The sequence below is a fragment of the Bolinopsis microptera genome, chromosome 3 (assembly GCF_026151205.1).
Source record: "Bolinopsis microptera isolate Bmic1 chromosome 3, MBARI_Bmic_1.0, whole genome shotgun sequence".
Taxonomy (NCBI): Eukaryota; Metazoa; Ctenophora; class Tentaculata; order Lobata; family Bolinopsidae; genus Bolinopsis; species Bolinopsis microptera.
The window spans coordinates 16708558-16723595 of NC_087074.1; the positions used below are offsets into that span (position 1 = coordinate 16708558).

Here is a 15038-nt window from a genome sequence, read left to right on the forward strand (position 1 = left end):
CACTTTTTTAGAGATTTTACCGGCGTATCCTCTAAAATCACCTAATTTGTTCAATTTTAGGGAGGGGCGCCAAAAGGGGAGGGGGGCAACCGGCAACCCTACGCCACTGACAACATGGTTCGTTTGTGACATCAGCTGAAAAATCAAATGCGAGAACAAAATAAAGAGTAACATATACAATCCACGATCAATACAGACAACAGTAGAAGATGACAGAGAATGAAGAGCGAGCAATGTAATAGTGAGTTGCAGGGGCTATACCGGGCGATATAAATATAAATCACTCAACAACGATAACATTAATGAGACTAGAAATAGAAGAAGCTAATAAAAAGAAACCAGGAGCCGGTGAATGTGAACGGATCCCTTAAGTAAATAACAATTAACGAGTCACAGATCACTAATGATCGTGGTAGTAAGATAAACAGAACACAAGTTATAAGCCCTTCCATTCCTCTCTCTATATCTGTTTATCTAACCTGACCCAATTAGCTGTAACAATCCTAGGAATGTTTACGAATGTGTAGATTGGGTTATCACAATGTTGTAGGCTTATATCGAGTTAAATTCGTTAAATGTGAGAGAGCCGGAAGGGAACGAGACAACAATGAAACCGAATCATGAAACTGAGCTGACTATAACGAGATTATATCAGCACCGCGTTGCGGTCACGTGACCTGCAAATGCTTTGTTGTCCCCCATTGTGTGATGTTGACCTGGAGTGGACGTGTAAAGAGACTGTAGATTTGCTGGAAACTGCTATTGTTTCTAATTGCAGACCCGAGGAGACTTGAGGAATTTAGGGACAGCAATCTTTATACACACATTCTTATCACGCATTGTTTGTGGTGAGGTAGAATGTTACCCACCACAAAAATGTTCACAAGTTGGATAAAACCTTAAAAAATAAAACCTCAACTGACTTCAGAAGAATTTAGATGAAAAAAGCTGACAAAAAGTTTCATGATTTGGTCACACAATCTCAGAACAGGAAAAATTTGGAAATATGGGACCAATTGTGATTTCGAAAATGGAGAACTAGGTGCGGCTGATGAGTGACCAGAGATTTTACAGCTTACTAACTATACTACCACTCAGTATAGTCTAACACACACTAGTTTAGGACCGGTAAATTCAGTTTTTATTTTCAGTATGCTACTGGTCAGTGGTCGGTTAGCTACCCTAGTTACTGGTTACTGGTCGGTTAGTTACCTTAGTTACTGGTTAGTGGTCGGTTAGTTACCTTAGTTACTGGCCGATTAGTTACCCTAGTTACTGGTTAGTGGTCGGTTAGTTACCCTAGTTACTGGTCGGTTAGTTACCTTAGTTACTGGCCGGTTAGTTACCCTAGTTACTGGTTAGTGGTCGGTTAGTTACCCTAGTTACTGGTTAGTGGTCGGTTAGTTACCTTAGTTTCTGGTCGGTTAGTTACCTTAGTTACTAGTCGGTTAGTTTCCATAGTTACTGGTTAGTGGTCGGTTAGTTACCTTAGTTACTGGTCGGTTAGTTACCCTAGTTACTGGTTAGTGGTCAGTTAGTTACCTTAGTTACTAGTCGGTTAGTTACCTAAGTTACTGGCCGATTAGTTACCCTAGTTACTGGTTAGTGGTCGGTTAGTTACCTTAGTTACTGGTCGGTTAGTTACCTTAGTTACTGGTCGGTTAGTTACCATAGTTACTGGTTAGTGGTCGGTTAGTTACCCTAGTTACTGGTCGGTTAGTTACCTTAGTTACTGGTCGGTTAGTTACCTTAGTTACTGGTTAGTTACCTTAGTTACTGGTCGGTTAGTTACCTTAGTTACTGGTTACTAGTCGGTTAGTTACATTAGTTACTAGTCGGTTAGTTACCTTAGTTACTGGTCGGTTAGTTACCTTAGTTACTGTTCGGTTAGTTACCCTAGTTACTGGTTAGTGGTCGGTTAGTTACCCTAGTTACTGGTTACTGGTCGGTTAGTTACCTTAGTTACTAGTCGGTTAGTTACCTAAGTAACTGGCCGATTAGTTACCCTAGTTACTGGTTAGTGGTCGGTTAGTTACCTTAGTTACTGGTCGGTTAGTTACCTTAGTTACTGGTCGGTTAGTTACCATAGTTACTGGTTAGTGGTCGGTTAGTTACCTTAGTTACTGGTCGGTTAGTTACCATAGTTACTGGTTAGTGGTCGGTTAGTTACCTTAGTTACTAGTCGGTTAGTTACCTAAGTTACTGGCCGATTAGTTACCCTAGTTACTGGTTAGTGGTCGGTTAGTTACCTTAGTTACTGGTCGGTTAGTTACCTTAGTTACTGGTCGGTTAGTTACCATAGTTACTGGTTAGTGGTCGGTTAGTTACCTTAGTTACTGGTCGGTTAGTTACCATAGTTACTGGTTAGTGGTCGGTTAGTTACCCTAGTTACTGGTTAGTTACCTTAGTTACTGGTCGGTTAGTTACCCTAGTTACTGGTTAGTGGTCGGTTAGTTACCTTAGTTACTGTTCGGTTAGTTACCATAGTTACTGGTTAGTGGTCGGTTAGTTACCTTAGTTACTGGTCGGTTAGTTACCCTAGTTACTGGTTACCCAGGTTACTGGTCGGTTATTTACCCTAGTTACTGGTTAGTGTCGGTAGGTTTCTTCTAAATTATCGCATAGTTACCGTTCAATGGCTTGTTAATTGGTAATCAGTGATCCTTGTCCAGTAGTAAAAACAGATTTAGTGCAACTAAGATTAGTGAAAAGTCAGCAAAATTTGAGCTAATTATTTACCGTGTTAACACCCTAGTAACACCCTAGTAACACCCTAGTAACACCCTAGTAACACCCTAGTAACACCCTAGTAACACCCTAGTAACACCCTAGTAACACCCTAGTAACACCCTAGTAACACCCTAGTAACACCCTAGTAGCACCCTAGTAACACCCTAGTAACACCCTAGTAACACCCTAGTAACACCCTAGTAACACCCTAGTAACACCCTAGTAACACCCTAGTAACACCTTAGTAGCACCCTAGTAACACCCTAGTAACACCCTAGTAACACCCTATTTACACCCTAGTAACACCCTAGTAACACCCTAGTAACACCGAGTACATGGGGGTTTGACTAGAGTGATACAGTGGGTTGGTGCCAATTGTACAGCATGTGTGATGCAACTAGAGCCCGGGCCCCTACATGATGCCCCCGTGTGCGCCACAAGCCTCATGAGTTCCCTGCCACACTTCAGAGAGCACAATAACCTCTGTGTAAATACCACCAACATTCCGGACACTCACAAGGTGAGGTCACGTGCTACATTTTATTGAAAACACAAACAAGACACACATTAAGAAAACACAGAAGACAAGAGGGCGGTTTAGCGGTTACCTCTTCACTCTAAAATCTTGAAAATGTTAGATAAGCTACTGACTCAGGGGAATAAAACTGGTTCAGTACTGAACTCAGGAGAATGGACAAATGCAACACTGAGAAATTATTGCTGTATTTAATTAATGATTAATACTAATAGTGATGAAATTTGAGCGGTCTTAACTGTGAACGGAAGCCGATGGAAGATTTATCTAAGATCTTTCAGCGAAGTATTTTAATACTTTCAACACTACTATATTATGTGTGTCTGTCTGTCAGTCTGTCTGCGTGTCTGTGTGTCTGTCTGTAATTTCCGTAATTTCTGTAATTTCCGAGCGTCTCAATCAAGAAAACGGTAAGAGTTACGGGACTGGTTTTTTCGGTATATTTTCGACAAAACTCTGACAAAGCCAAACGAATAAAGTTTTTCAAATTGGTCGGTGGTAAGTGGTTTAATTGATGGTTTTGTACCACAAATATGACATAAAATGGCTCTCTTTTTCTCCCTCCTCGCTCTCTCTCCCATTACTGCATATTATGTTGCGTTGGTACATAAATCATAATTAGGTTAGCCACAAGATAATACTATAAGCTTATTAGGGGGGATTGCAGAACTCATTGCGGTCTGTTTGGACTGTAGAGAGAGTTTATACTTTCATACGACAATGTTATGAGTGTTTTCAAGTATAGTAAGCGGGTTTATACTTGGGCATTTCCACTGCAATAAGTCCCGGCCGTAGGCACGGGTTACACTAGTAACAAATAATTTGAGAACATAAGTATGACCTATAAATTTCGATACGTTATTCAGCTATTTGTTTCCATTAGAATCTGTCATCACCATGAGTCTATTCAGAAACAATCAGAAATTGGAATGAAAGAAACATCAAATCATGAGACTCAATAACAATACCAGATTATACCAGATTAAGATCGTTCAGCTAACATCACTGCATAGTGCATACTTCATAGTACGTTCAGCTATTCAGAGGGAAACATTTTTATACCAGATTTATTCATTCAATTATAACTTACTGGCCAGTTGACTGTAATTTACTGGACGGAGGGTGGTTAGTGGTGAGTTACCAGTCAATGGAGGGTAAGTTATGGTCAGTGGTTGTTTGGTAACCGATTTTCTCTTGTTAACTCAAAATTTGCTATTCAGTTACTGGTACGCCGTTTAATGTGTTTATAAGTTAAATCTGCATGGGCTAGTATAATCATTACGAGCTAAAGAGGCTATATTCTACCTGACCAAAGCGCTTTTGGGCCTTTTTGAGATCAATTGATTATGAGCATGGTATTTGTTGTTTTATTTTTCTATTTTTCAACTATGTTTCACAATGTTTCCTGGATATAGATTCCACTTATCTTTACCAAGGCGACCAAGTGATTAGTGTTAAATGTCTGAGAACATCCAAAGTAAAAAACAAGACCTCTAGTTCATCCTACTAGGGTGGGGATGATGATTAATCACTCTATATTCGACTTTTTAAAGATTGACTGTAGAGTGATTTAGCACGCTCACTAGGGTGGTGCATGACGTCTTTATATACATTTTCCGAATAATAATAATAAATTAATACTATTTTTAAACAGCACCAAAAGGTTAAATAATTTAAATTTAACCCTTATGCTCAGCTGTAAATGATACCTAAATGACAGTAGAGATTCTACAATGTGCATCTCGCCTTGGACGGGAGTGAAAACAGAAGGTTTATAGCTGGTGTGAGCAATAGCGAAAAGTTGGTGTGAGCAATAGCGAACAGCAGGCACACTCCTTTGCCCCGTCAACCTATATCTAATATATTCAAAGAGTGACAACCATACTACACATTGAATTAGGATTCCTTTAAATATCAAATCGATTTATTGTAAACTTGTTCACTCTGTAATAAATGGCATACAACTGAAATTTTTGTTTAACTGACTAAATAAATAAGATACACCTTAACAGGTGATACTTGTAAAAAATTTGTTCCATATACAGGACCTTCGACGAGTCCAACTTGGCGCGCGTCCTGGTAGGTTGTAAACCTACAAGATACACCTAACAAGAAGATATCCAAGAAAGGTTAGCAGGTTTTCTAACAAAACATTTGAAAAATAGATGATGACCACAAGTGATTTTTGTATGAAACCCATCAGACTAAAAAATAATATACAAGATAATGAAAATGAAATTTCCAAAAATATTAAAATTTCTATAAAAATTTAATCTATAAAGAATCTATTATATATTAAAGACAAACGAAACTATAGTATAAAAGGCTGCAAATGGCAAAGAGTGTGACGAATTATATGGCTAGACTCTCTTTAATGCTATCGGGTTGAACTGCATATCAAAAAGGAACTTCTAGATAATGGTATGCTCAAAAATCCGACAACAAGTGTTAAATTTATAATAATATCATCATAACATTGGTAGAATATTAACATTTGTAGAATATTAGCTTCACATAGCCATGTGTCTACGCGTACTGCGTGACTGGTGACGCGCTTGTTTCACAAGTAGATAGATTCTTTTGCCGCCTACGGCGGTCGCGCGCTACTGCAAGCGAGAGGGCTCTGGTTAGAGCAAAATATTAGCTTTCATCATCAGTACTTACTTGGCTAAAATGTATAACAATAGATATTCGGCGGAATGACAGGCTGAGCAGTGAGCGCTTCACATAGCCATGTGCCTACGCGTACTGCGTGACGCGCTTGTTTCACAAGTAGATAGATTCTTTTGCCGCCTCCGGCGGTCGCGCGCTACTGCAAGCGAGAGGGCTCTGGTTAGAGCAAAGTGAGCGCCGCTTAGTAATTCATGTCAGTACCTAATATAAATATGATTAGTACTCCAATAAATCTAAATTAATCAAGAACAACTCTGATTCACAAATGTGCGTGGGGGCACATTTGTAACTGCTGCACACTGCAATCGCGCCCACGCATCGCGCGCGCCGTTTGCAGCAGTTAGTAGCAGTAAAGACACGCATAAAACTGCTGCTAACTGCTGTAAACTGCTGCTAACTGCTGCAAACTGTTGCAAACTGTTGCAAACTGCTACTAACTGCTATTAACTGCTACTAACTGCTGCAAACGGCGCGCGCAATGCGTGGGCTCGATTGCAGCAATTAGGAGCAATTAGTACATGATTATTGATTTAATCTAGGAATTGTATATAAAATAAATATCTTTGACCAAGTTTAAATTGTCAATGAGAATGCACCTCAGAACTTGGCGCGCGCGGCGGCTTTGGTGTTAGCGGCTACAAGTTAGGCTGCTGCCGATAAGATGCCGCGCGCGTTTTGTAGCGCGATGCGTTGCGCACTCAATGAGACTTCTCACAGCGACAGGTAGATCGGTGAGATGTGCTACTGTGCCGCGCCGAGCTGCAATGAATTGATGCATGACATCGTCAATTAACGTGCGTTCAGCGTACGGCTTTTCGTTTTTGATTTTACATGAAAGCAACTTTTAATGATTATTAATGAAATTATCGAATATTTATAATTAAATATTTATTAAATCTTCTGCGGAAAATAAAAATTGTACTTTACTTTTTTATTGTATTTTACTTAGTAGCAGCTAGCAAACTTTACCGGCTGGCAATATTATTATAGGTGATTGCGTCTATATAAAACAGCTTGTTGAGTTCAGCGCGCGTTCGTTAGTTCATTATGCATTATATTTGTACGCTTCAAATATTTCAAAAATGTGCAATCGCAGGCTCCATGTGCCACGTAATACAATTCAGTTAATTAGAAAACAAGGATCTGCAAAGTTAAAGCTGCACACTTTTATAAGCCCCAAAACACAAAATAAAACTTTTCGCGATTGTTCAAAATCTAGGTTGTCCCAAATTGTGCTCTTGGGGAGCCAACTTTAGTTTTATGAGACGAACATTGAAAATTGCGTTGAAAACCAGAACTTTCCATTTCTTTTACTTTTAAGTCCCTATCGGTAAGGCTTCCTGTGCCATATAATGTATGACCTGAACCTGCAACGCGCAGTTTAAAGACTTTCGCTTTCATTTCAAAAGCTTCTCCTTTGACAAAGTTGTAGGTTTATAACCTACTGCAGTACTAGGACGCGCGCCGAGTTGGACTCGTCGACAGTCCTAATATTTGGAACAAATATTTTACGATCAGTATCACCCGTTAACGACTTGTATCACGTCGCGTGACCCCCACGGTCGTTTCTACCCTTGTAGAGTTTCTACGATACAGCTATACTAGGCCAGGGGAGTCGAGCACTCGATCGTGCGCGGCGGGTCATACAACGTGTGACAATTAATGACAAAGTATTAATCGCCACGTGCACCAACTAAGTAAAATTGCAATTTTAAAATACCAAAAGAAACTAAAGAATTTTGTCGACACAAAAGGGGACGTCTGGATGGGGTCGTAAAAACGCGATCTTTACCCTCATAATCGACTTTTAAAATTTCATACTTTTTCCCGTCAAAATAAGAGCGGCAAGCCTTGTAGGTTTATAACCTTCCAGGACGCGCGCATTCGATAACTTGAACGAGATCATTCTGAAAATTTGTGAAGACCTTCCAATTAATAGGGCTTTTACAACTGTCCAATAAATTTGGTGGATATCGGAGTTGATATAGTATTAGTGATTAGTAATGAAAATGGGCAAAATAAGATATAGATGAGTGCGGCAGGGATAAGATATAGATGAGTACGTTTTTCATTGAGGGCGAAGTCGAATGTAGCGAACAGTTGCGGAAGAAAATTGTCTTTTAGTTTTGGCTCTTTTACGAGGAGTGAGGACCAAAAATATGATGCAGCAGCTTATATAATGTAGCTAGCTTTGCTTCATTTGAGGAAGCAGTGAAATTGGCAAAGAAAATAGAAGGCGTTGAGAATATGATGAATGAAAACGACAGATAAATTCCCGTTTCTTCAATTTTGAAACTAACGGCATTTTCTGACAAGTCACCCATCCACGACCCCTCACCTTCGAGGCAAAATAGTCGGGAGGAGGGAGAAGAAGCTAGTTATCAGACTTCAGAGACCTATGGGGGATAGCAGATCGAGATCTTGGTTGGTTGAGAATCGGGACAAATGGAGAGGAAGGAGCAGAAACTAGTCAAGACCCAGATCTGTTCACGATAGAGAACGAGACGGGGGCGAAATTGCAACAAAACCGGACATGTACGAGCTAATTTCTGGACGAGAAGAGGATCCGGTGGAGAATTCAACCGACATAGTTTTCAGGGAAACTATAAAAGCTTTGATAATTATCGGTGCCAAAATCATGCACGTGGTACTGGTCAGGGGAATATCAGAGAAGGAAACGTTATGCATTATGCAACGGGGTAATTTGCATCAGACTGGCAACACGGTGTTCCATAACAATTCTTTAAAGCTAGAAAGTGGTTGTACGGGCGTCCGGGTGGATCCATACAATTGTATGACAAATCAGGGTGCATTAAGAGGGGAATGCTCTAGAGTGCAACCACAGTGTCCCGATATCTCTACTATAATAAAAAGAATTATTTTTGTATGTCTGTCTGTACGACCGCCCACGTGCAAATTAGATGAAAAATAGGAATTTAGATAACAACCAAAACGTTCCATAGCAACGGTGTTTTAATGCACACATGCACGTGCAAAGATTGTTTTAACGTCGTTTTTATCGGTTTTGTGGTAATTACGTTGTGTTAATTAAAGTGTTTTATATTTAAATCGGCTGTATCTTCGGTTGGGATGGATATTTTTTGATGTGATTAAAACTTTCTTTTAAAGAATACTACTAGCTTCGTCCCTGTTACCACGGGCTTTCTAGTAATACTATAATTAGGCGGTGCGCCATCGACAGTGAGATGCGCGCGCTGACCATTGAATGGTTTTTTAGCTCTTATTTCGGCCAGCACATTATTTTGGAAACAATCGAAAAGTTATAATACTTCCCATATAACAATTTTGTTGAAATTTGGTCAGCTTACGTAAACACTTATGTTCTACTGAACCTAATTTAGTTTGAGCAATTTCGATGGTCAGAATTCGAGTTATCAACGAATTTATACCTATTTTGTCATTTTTAGACCTCTTCATCAAGACCAATCTCTCCCAACTAAATTAGGTTCGGTAGGTAAGTATGATTGGAAGGTTCTGACAAATTTTCAGCATGATTCATGATCAGGAAGCGAAGATATGACAGAATAATACGACAAAAATCAACGAATTTCGTCAAATTACGCGACTTTTACACCTAATTTTGCTGGCTAAAGCCGCGCACCATCAAATATGGCACTTAGGCAAAACTCACTGATCATTCCAAAAAGGTATGAAAAATTTGGTACTGTAAAAATTCTCACAGTTTCTAGAAAACAATAGTACAAAAATTTTGAAAATCCGAGCAAGTTTATTTTTATCGTGCACTCCCTACTATAATAGTGAGAGGTAGTTGCCAGGACATTGCAGTCAATGTATTAGCAGATACCGGTGCAAGCGTTGTATCACGTGGTGACCCCCACGGTCGCTTCACTACAGTCTTCGACGATACTGTATCGTCTTCGACGATACAGGGGGAGCCACGCACTTCGTGCGCGGCGGGTCATACAACGTATGAGTATGACAATGCAGGCGTTAGTTTAGTGAATATTCGGTTAATAGATGTGGATACTGGCGGGGAGGTGATAATTGTTTGTTTACATTAATAGTGAGCACATGTTCAGGAGGCTGAGGAGGTGATAATTGTTTGTTTACATTTTAGGGTGAGCACATGTTCAGGAGGCTGATGAGGTGATAATTGCTTGTTTACATTTTAGGGCGAGCACATGTTCAGGAGGCTGAAGAGACACTTGTAACGCCTTCTTGTTACCCCCCTTTGAGGGCCCCGAATTATTTTCTGAACGAAAGCTCAAAAATAATCGAGAAATCGACCTTTACTTCTTATTAGCTCATTTTGATGACCGTTTCCAACCTAAAATTGCACGAAAAATCGATTTAGCTGGGTTTCAGAACCTATAAACACTTCCTTATCCCTCAAAAGTGATGTTTTATAGTTTAGAAAGACAAACAATTGTCACCTCCCCGCGAGTATCCACATCTATTGACCGTTTAAATATGACGCACCACATTAAACCTTCCCGAATAAGAGTTGCTGACCTTTCTAATAAACTCATTCCCATGAGAGGGGAGATCGAGTTACAGGTCAAACTTGCTGGTACATCGGTCACGCACAAATTTGTGGCCTGTGATGTAATTTCGGAGGATATCTTAGCAGGAAACGACCTACTAAGGAAACTTGAGGCACGCATACACTGCCAGAAGAGTTTTTACTTCTACAAACAGCGCAAACTTTACAAGTTATATTGCGTAGCATGTATCACGTGTGCACAGGGTAAGCAGCTTCGCAGTTTCAAGAAAGCTCCACTGAAACCCATTGTTTATAGCCACTTCGGGCAGTGTGTTGCCATTGATTACTTAGAGCCATCTAAGAAGCCTACGAAAAGGGGCCGTATACAGGACTGTTAAAGTGTTAACAATGGTAGATATGTTTTCAAATTATGTGGTGTGCAAACCAGTGAAATCTACAGGCACGGAGGAAGCCATTAATATTTAAGGTTATCATATATGAGTGGATCCTGAAATTTGGAGTCATGTCTACAATCATACACGACTAAGGACCAAGTTTTTCGAGCACTTTGTTCAAGTCGGTCTTAAAAATGTTCAACATTAAGGACATACACGGAGTTCCGTGGAAATGTCAGACCAACGGACGAGCTGAGGCCTTCATCAAGAAAATCAATGTTTGTATGAGAACATGCCTAAATGAGAATCAGTGGCAGGACTATGACTTGTGGATTAACTACATAGTGTTTGTGCTGTAGTGTTTTGTGCTGTGGATTAACTACATAGTGTTTGTGCTCAACAGCTTGAAATCCACTAGGACCAAATACTCAGCCAGTTTTCTGTTATTTGGGCGTGAAGTCATGATTATGAGAGACTTGTATATACAGGATGATGAGAGATTAGAGCAGATTTATTCAAAAATAGATGACGGTAACGCTAGACAGCTTCTTGCATACAATTTGTATCGCAACATAGCTGAGGTGACTAGAAAAGCAGCTGCGAACAATGCTGTAAAGGTGAAGTTTATGAAGACGACTAGACGAGCTACGATAAAGGAATAAGAGGGCCATTTTTCGAGAGTGGAGAGTGGTGCATGTTATTGGTTCAAAGACCTGGACACAAGTTTGCTCCCAGATTTCAGGGACAATACAAGATAATGGAGAAACTAAGTGATTGGAAGTACATTGTTCAGGTGGGATAGGAGAAGAAGGTAACCAGCATCACGAAGATGAAACCCTAATAAAGGGGCAGAGCCACTCACCAAGGTTCCTGGAGCGGCTGTGGGATTTCCCAGCGGTTTTTCTGTGGAAAGTGAAAGCAACATGAGTGAGGCGAGCCTGGTCATTCAGAGTGATTCAGATGATTCAGATGATTATTACATCATCACGAGGAGTCGGAAGAAGAAGAGGGATCAAGGAATTCCTTGTCCCTCATCTAAGATCAGTAAAAGTGGAGGTGAAGCGTCAGCACCAGTAAATCTCACAAGTTCTGGAAATGATGTACCACAAACTGAAGTTGGAAGCGGAAATCCGGCAATTGTGGTGGAAGAGGAGGAACGAGGATTGGATGACACGATAGTAAACTCATCGCTCAACGATGTACCGCATCAGGAAGGAGATCCACAATTAAATCTATAAGTGCAGATACCACCGAATCTTTTCACGATGAACTAGATTCAAGTCAATCTCCAAACATTCACTCTAGTCCGGAAGTAGCGGCTGCATCTGCTGAACCGAGCAGAGAGGGCAATATGCACTTCGGAGAAATAGATAGTAGAGGACTTACTCTTGCTGAGATAAATCGTGAGGAAGACGGCAGAGATCCGAGGAGAAAGTACGGACTCAGACCGAGAAAGAGTAAACCGAAGTACGTTTGATCACAGTTGAAATATAGACTGGAACGGTAATTTGCGTGATGTATTTGATAATTGTGCACAATGGTATTTTGTTTAAATATGTACAGTAAAATCACAGTATCAGGGATTTGAAAAGAACTGTTATGACAAGCTTGTTGTAAGTTGTAACCTTAACGTTTTAACAGTCTTATTGTATTACTAGGTCGACCTGAGTGTTGATTCCTACCGTATTCGGGAAATTGATCACCTCTTTTTTACATTAAGTTTGAATCATAACGACACTTTACTTACAGTGATACTTACCAAGATTTTCATTAGAACATGGTTATTTTCAACTTGGTGTTGACAATGATTTTGGGCAGCTTTTGTGCCAGTTTTAATAACAAGAGAGACAAAAAACATTTCTTTCAATTTTATGTGGGTTTTAAAAAACATTTTTAGAACTTTAGAATTTGTAAAGTTATCCATTGCAATGCAACGGGAGAACTTCCACAAAATTTTGTGGGGAGGATATGTTACATACTCGTTCTAGCAGTTTAAGTACTAGATATTAAACAGCATTTTAGCGTAGTATTTTAGGGTATTTATTAGTGTACGTAATCATTTAGTACAGCAGGGTAGTGCAGAGAGTTCAGTTTAACACCTCTGTTTGGGTAGCAGAGAATTAATTTTAACATTTCTGTTTTAATTATCAGAGGGTGCATTTTAGCACCTCTATTCTGGTTACAAAGAGGATAGTTTAGGAATTGTTTAGAGCAGAGCGTTTTGGGTAGCAGAGAGTTTATTTTAACAACTCTGTTTTGATTATCAGATAATCAGAGGGTGCATTTTAACACCTCTGTTTGGTTACAAGGAGGATAGTGTGGGAATTGTTGAGAGATTGCTAGAACGAGTGGGAGATTGTTTATTCTATCTGGGGATATCTAAGAGTGGGCCTGTTGGATGGCAGGACACTTTTTGGTTTGAATGCAGCATACGTTTACAGTTAATGTTTACACTTTACAGTTAAAGACCTAGGATATTTGAATTATTGCGTGTTTAATATTATTAAGCCTATAATCAAAACTCCCCTTTCTTAAGGTGACTAAGTAATATTTGAACATCCCCTAAATAAAGTGCCGGGCTAATAACATGATCAGTTTCTGTCAAACACTGTTATTGAGTTTCGACCATGTTGCTCGAGCAATTACCTTATCGGACCTTATTTGGACGGACATTAATTGAACGCTGGAGGCCCTAGCGTTCATCTTAATGTCCGTTCAAATAAAGTCCGTTCAATTAATGTCCGTCCAAGTTAAAGTCCGTTGAAATTTTTTCAAAAATTTTTCCATTTCGAACTTTTTACCCAGAATATGACAACTATGAGAACTTTATTGTGCCGTAAGTTAACGACGGAAAGGTTCTCCTTGGTCTGCCGGAGGCACAGAAAACTCTACTAGTATATGATGTTTTCAAGGGTCACTTGGCGGAAAAAGTCAACGAAATCATGGCACTCAACAACATAGTTCATGAGCTAGTCCCCGCCAACATGACAAACTTGTTCCAGCCTCTAGATATTACAGTAAATCGTGTTGCCAAGGACATTGTCCGACGTTTTTATAGTTCATATTACTGAGGGGAGGTAATGAAACAGTGCTAGGAAAGCTCCACGTGATGTTAAGGTTAACCTAAAGTTGTCTAAGATAAAACCACTTCACACCTAATGGCTTGTAAAAGTTAACACTGAAATGTAGCTGACCGGGGAAGTTTGATAAAAAAGGTTTGAATGTAGACTATAAGATATTCACTCATATTATAAAAAATAGGATCTTAAGTTCACTTCCAACACTTATTAGTACAGCCCAATCCGGGTTTCAAAAAGGGAAGAGTACCAGCGATAATCTGATCTTAATGTATCTAACCTTAGAACATTACCATGATAACCAAGAGGATACTGGTATGATTATGCAGGTCGACCTCCAACGGGCTTTCGACTCGGTCGAACATAAGTTTCTTTTCAGTGTCTTGGAAGGTATGGGGTTTGGAAATTATTTAATCAACTTGGTGAGAGTGGCATTTCACGCTGGTATGAGTTACGCTAACGTTAACGGACACCTTAGCAGCCCTGTTCACATACTTCGTGGCGTCCATCAGGGGAGCCCCCTTTCCCCAATTATTTTCCTCCTAGTGTCCCAGGTACTTAGTAATAAGCTACAGTATAACCCTTATATTAAAGGCCTCAGCATTAATGGTATCGACATACTCATGAGTCTGTTTGCTGATGACACGGATCTGTACCTGGATCCCTCCCAGGCTTGCGTAGATGCAGTTATACTAGAGCTCAACCTGTTCGGTCAGCACTCAGGCTGTAAGCCCAACATCAGTAAAACTAAGTGCATACCTTTAGGAGCTACCAGAGACAACACTAGTCTTCGAAATTACCTTACCAGTACATACGGGGAAGACATGGTAGCTAACGAGTTTACAGCATTAGGAGTCAAGTTCGACAACACGTCTAGTGGAGCTGATCTCTGCAAAATGAACTACCACAGTAAACTTAGTAACGCCAGCTCCGCTATCAACACCTGGAGTAAGAGAGACTTAACTCTGATAGGAAAGTGCACAATTATTAAATCTCTTATTCTTTCCCAGTTCACTTACCTTATCATACCACTAGAAACTCCTGATACTAACACCATCAGTAAAATAGACACTATGATTTTTCATTTCTTGTGGGGTTGTAAGAGGGATAAGTTGAAACGTGATATTGTTACTTCTCCTCGTGAATGTGGGGGTCTAGGTCTC

The 15038-nt window shown here is 39.9% G+C and overlaps 2 protein-coding genes across 4 annotated transcripts in view; both read left to right on the forward strand.

Annotated features, from left to right (window-relative positions):
* The window catches only part of LOC134812705 (POU domain, class 2, transcription factor 2-like), a 1142226-nt gene that overhangs the window by 481774 nt on the left and 645414 nt on the right, over window positions 1-15038 (forward strand). The window lies entirely within an intron of this gene.
* LOC134812712 (DDB1- and CUL4-associated factor 11-like) overlaps window positions 1-15038 on the forward strand; it is a 49269-nt gene that overhangs the window by 2108 nt on the left and 32123 nt on the right. The window lies entirely within an intron of this gene.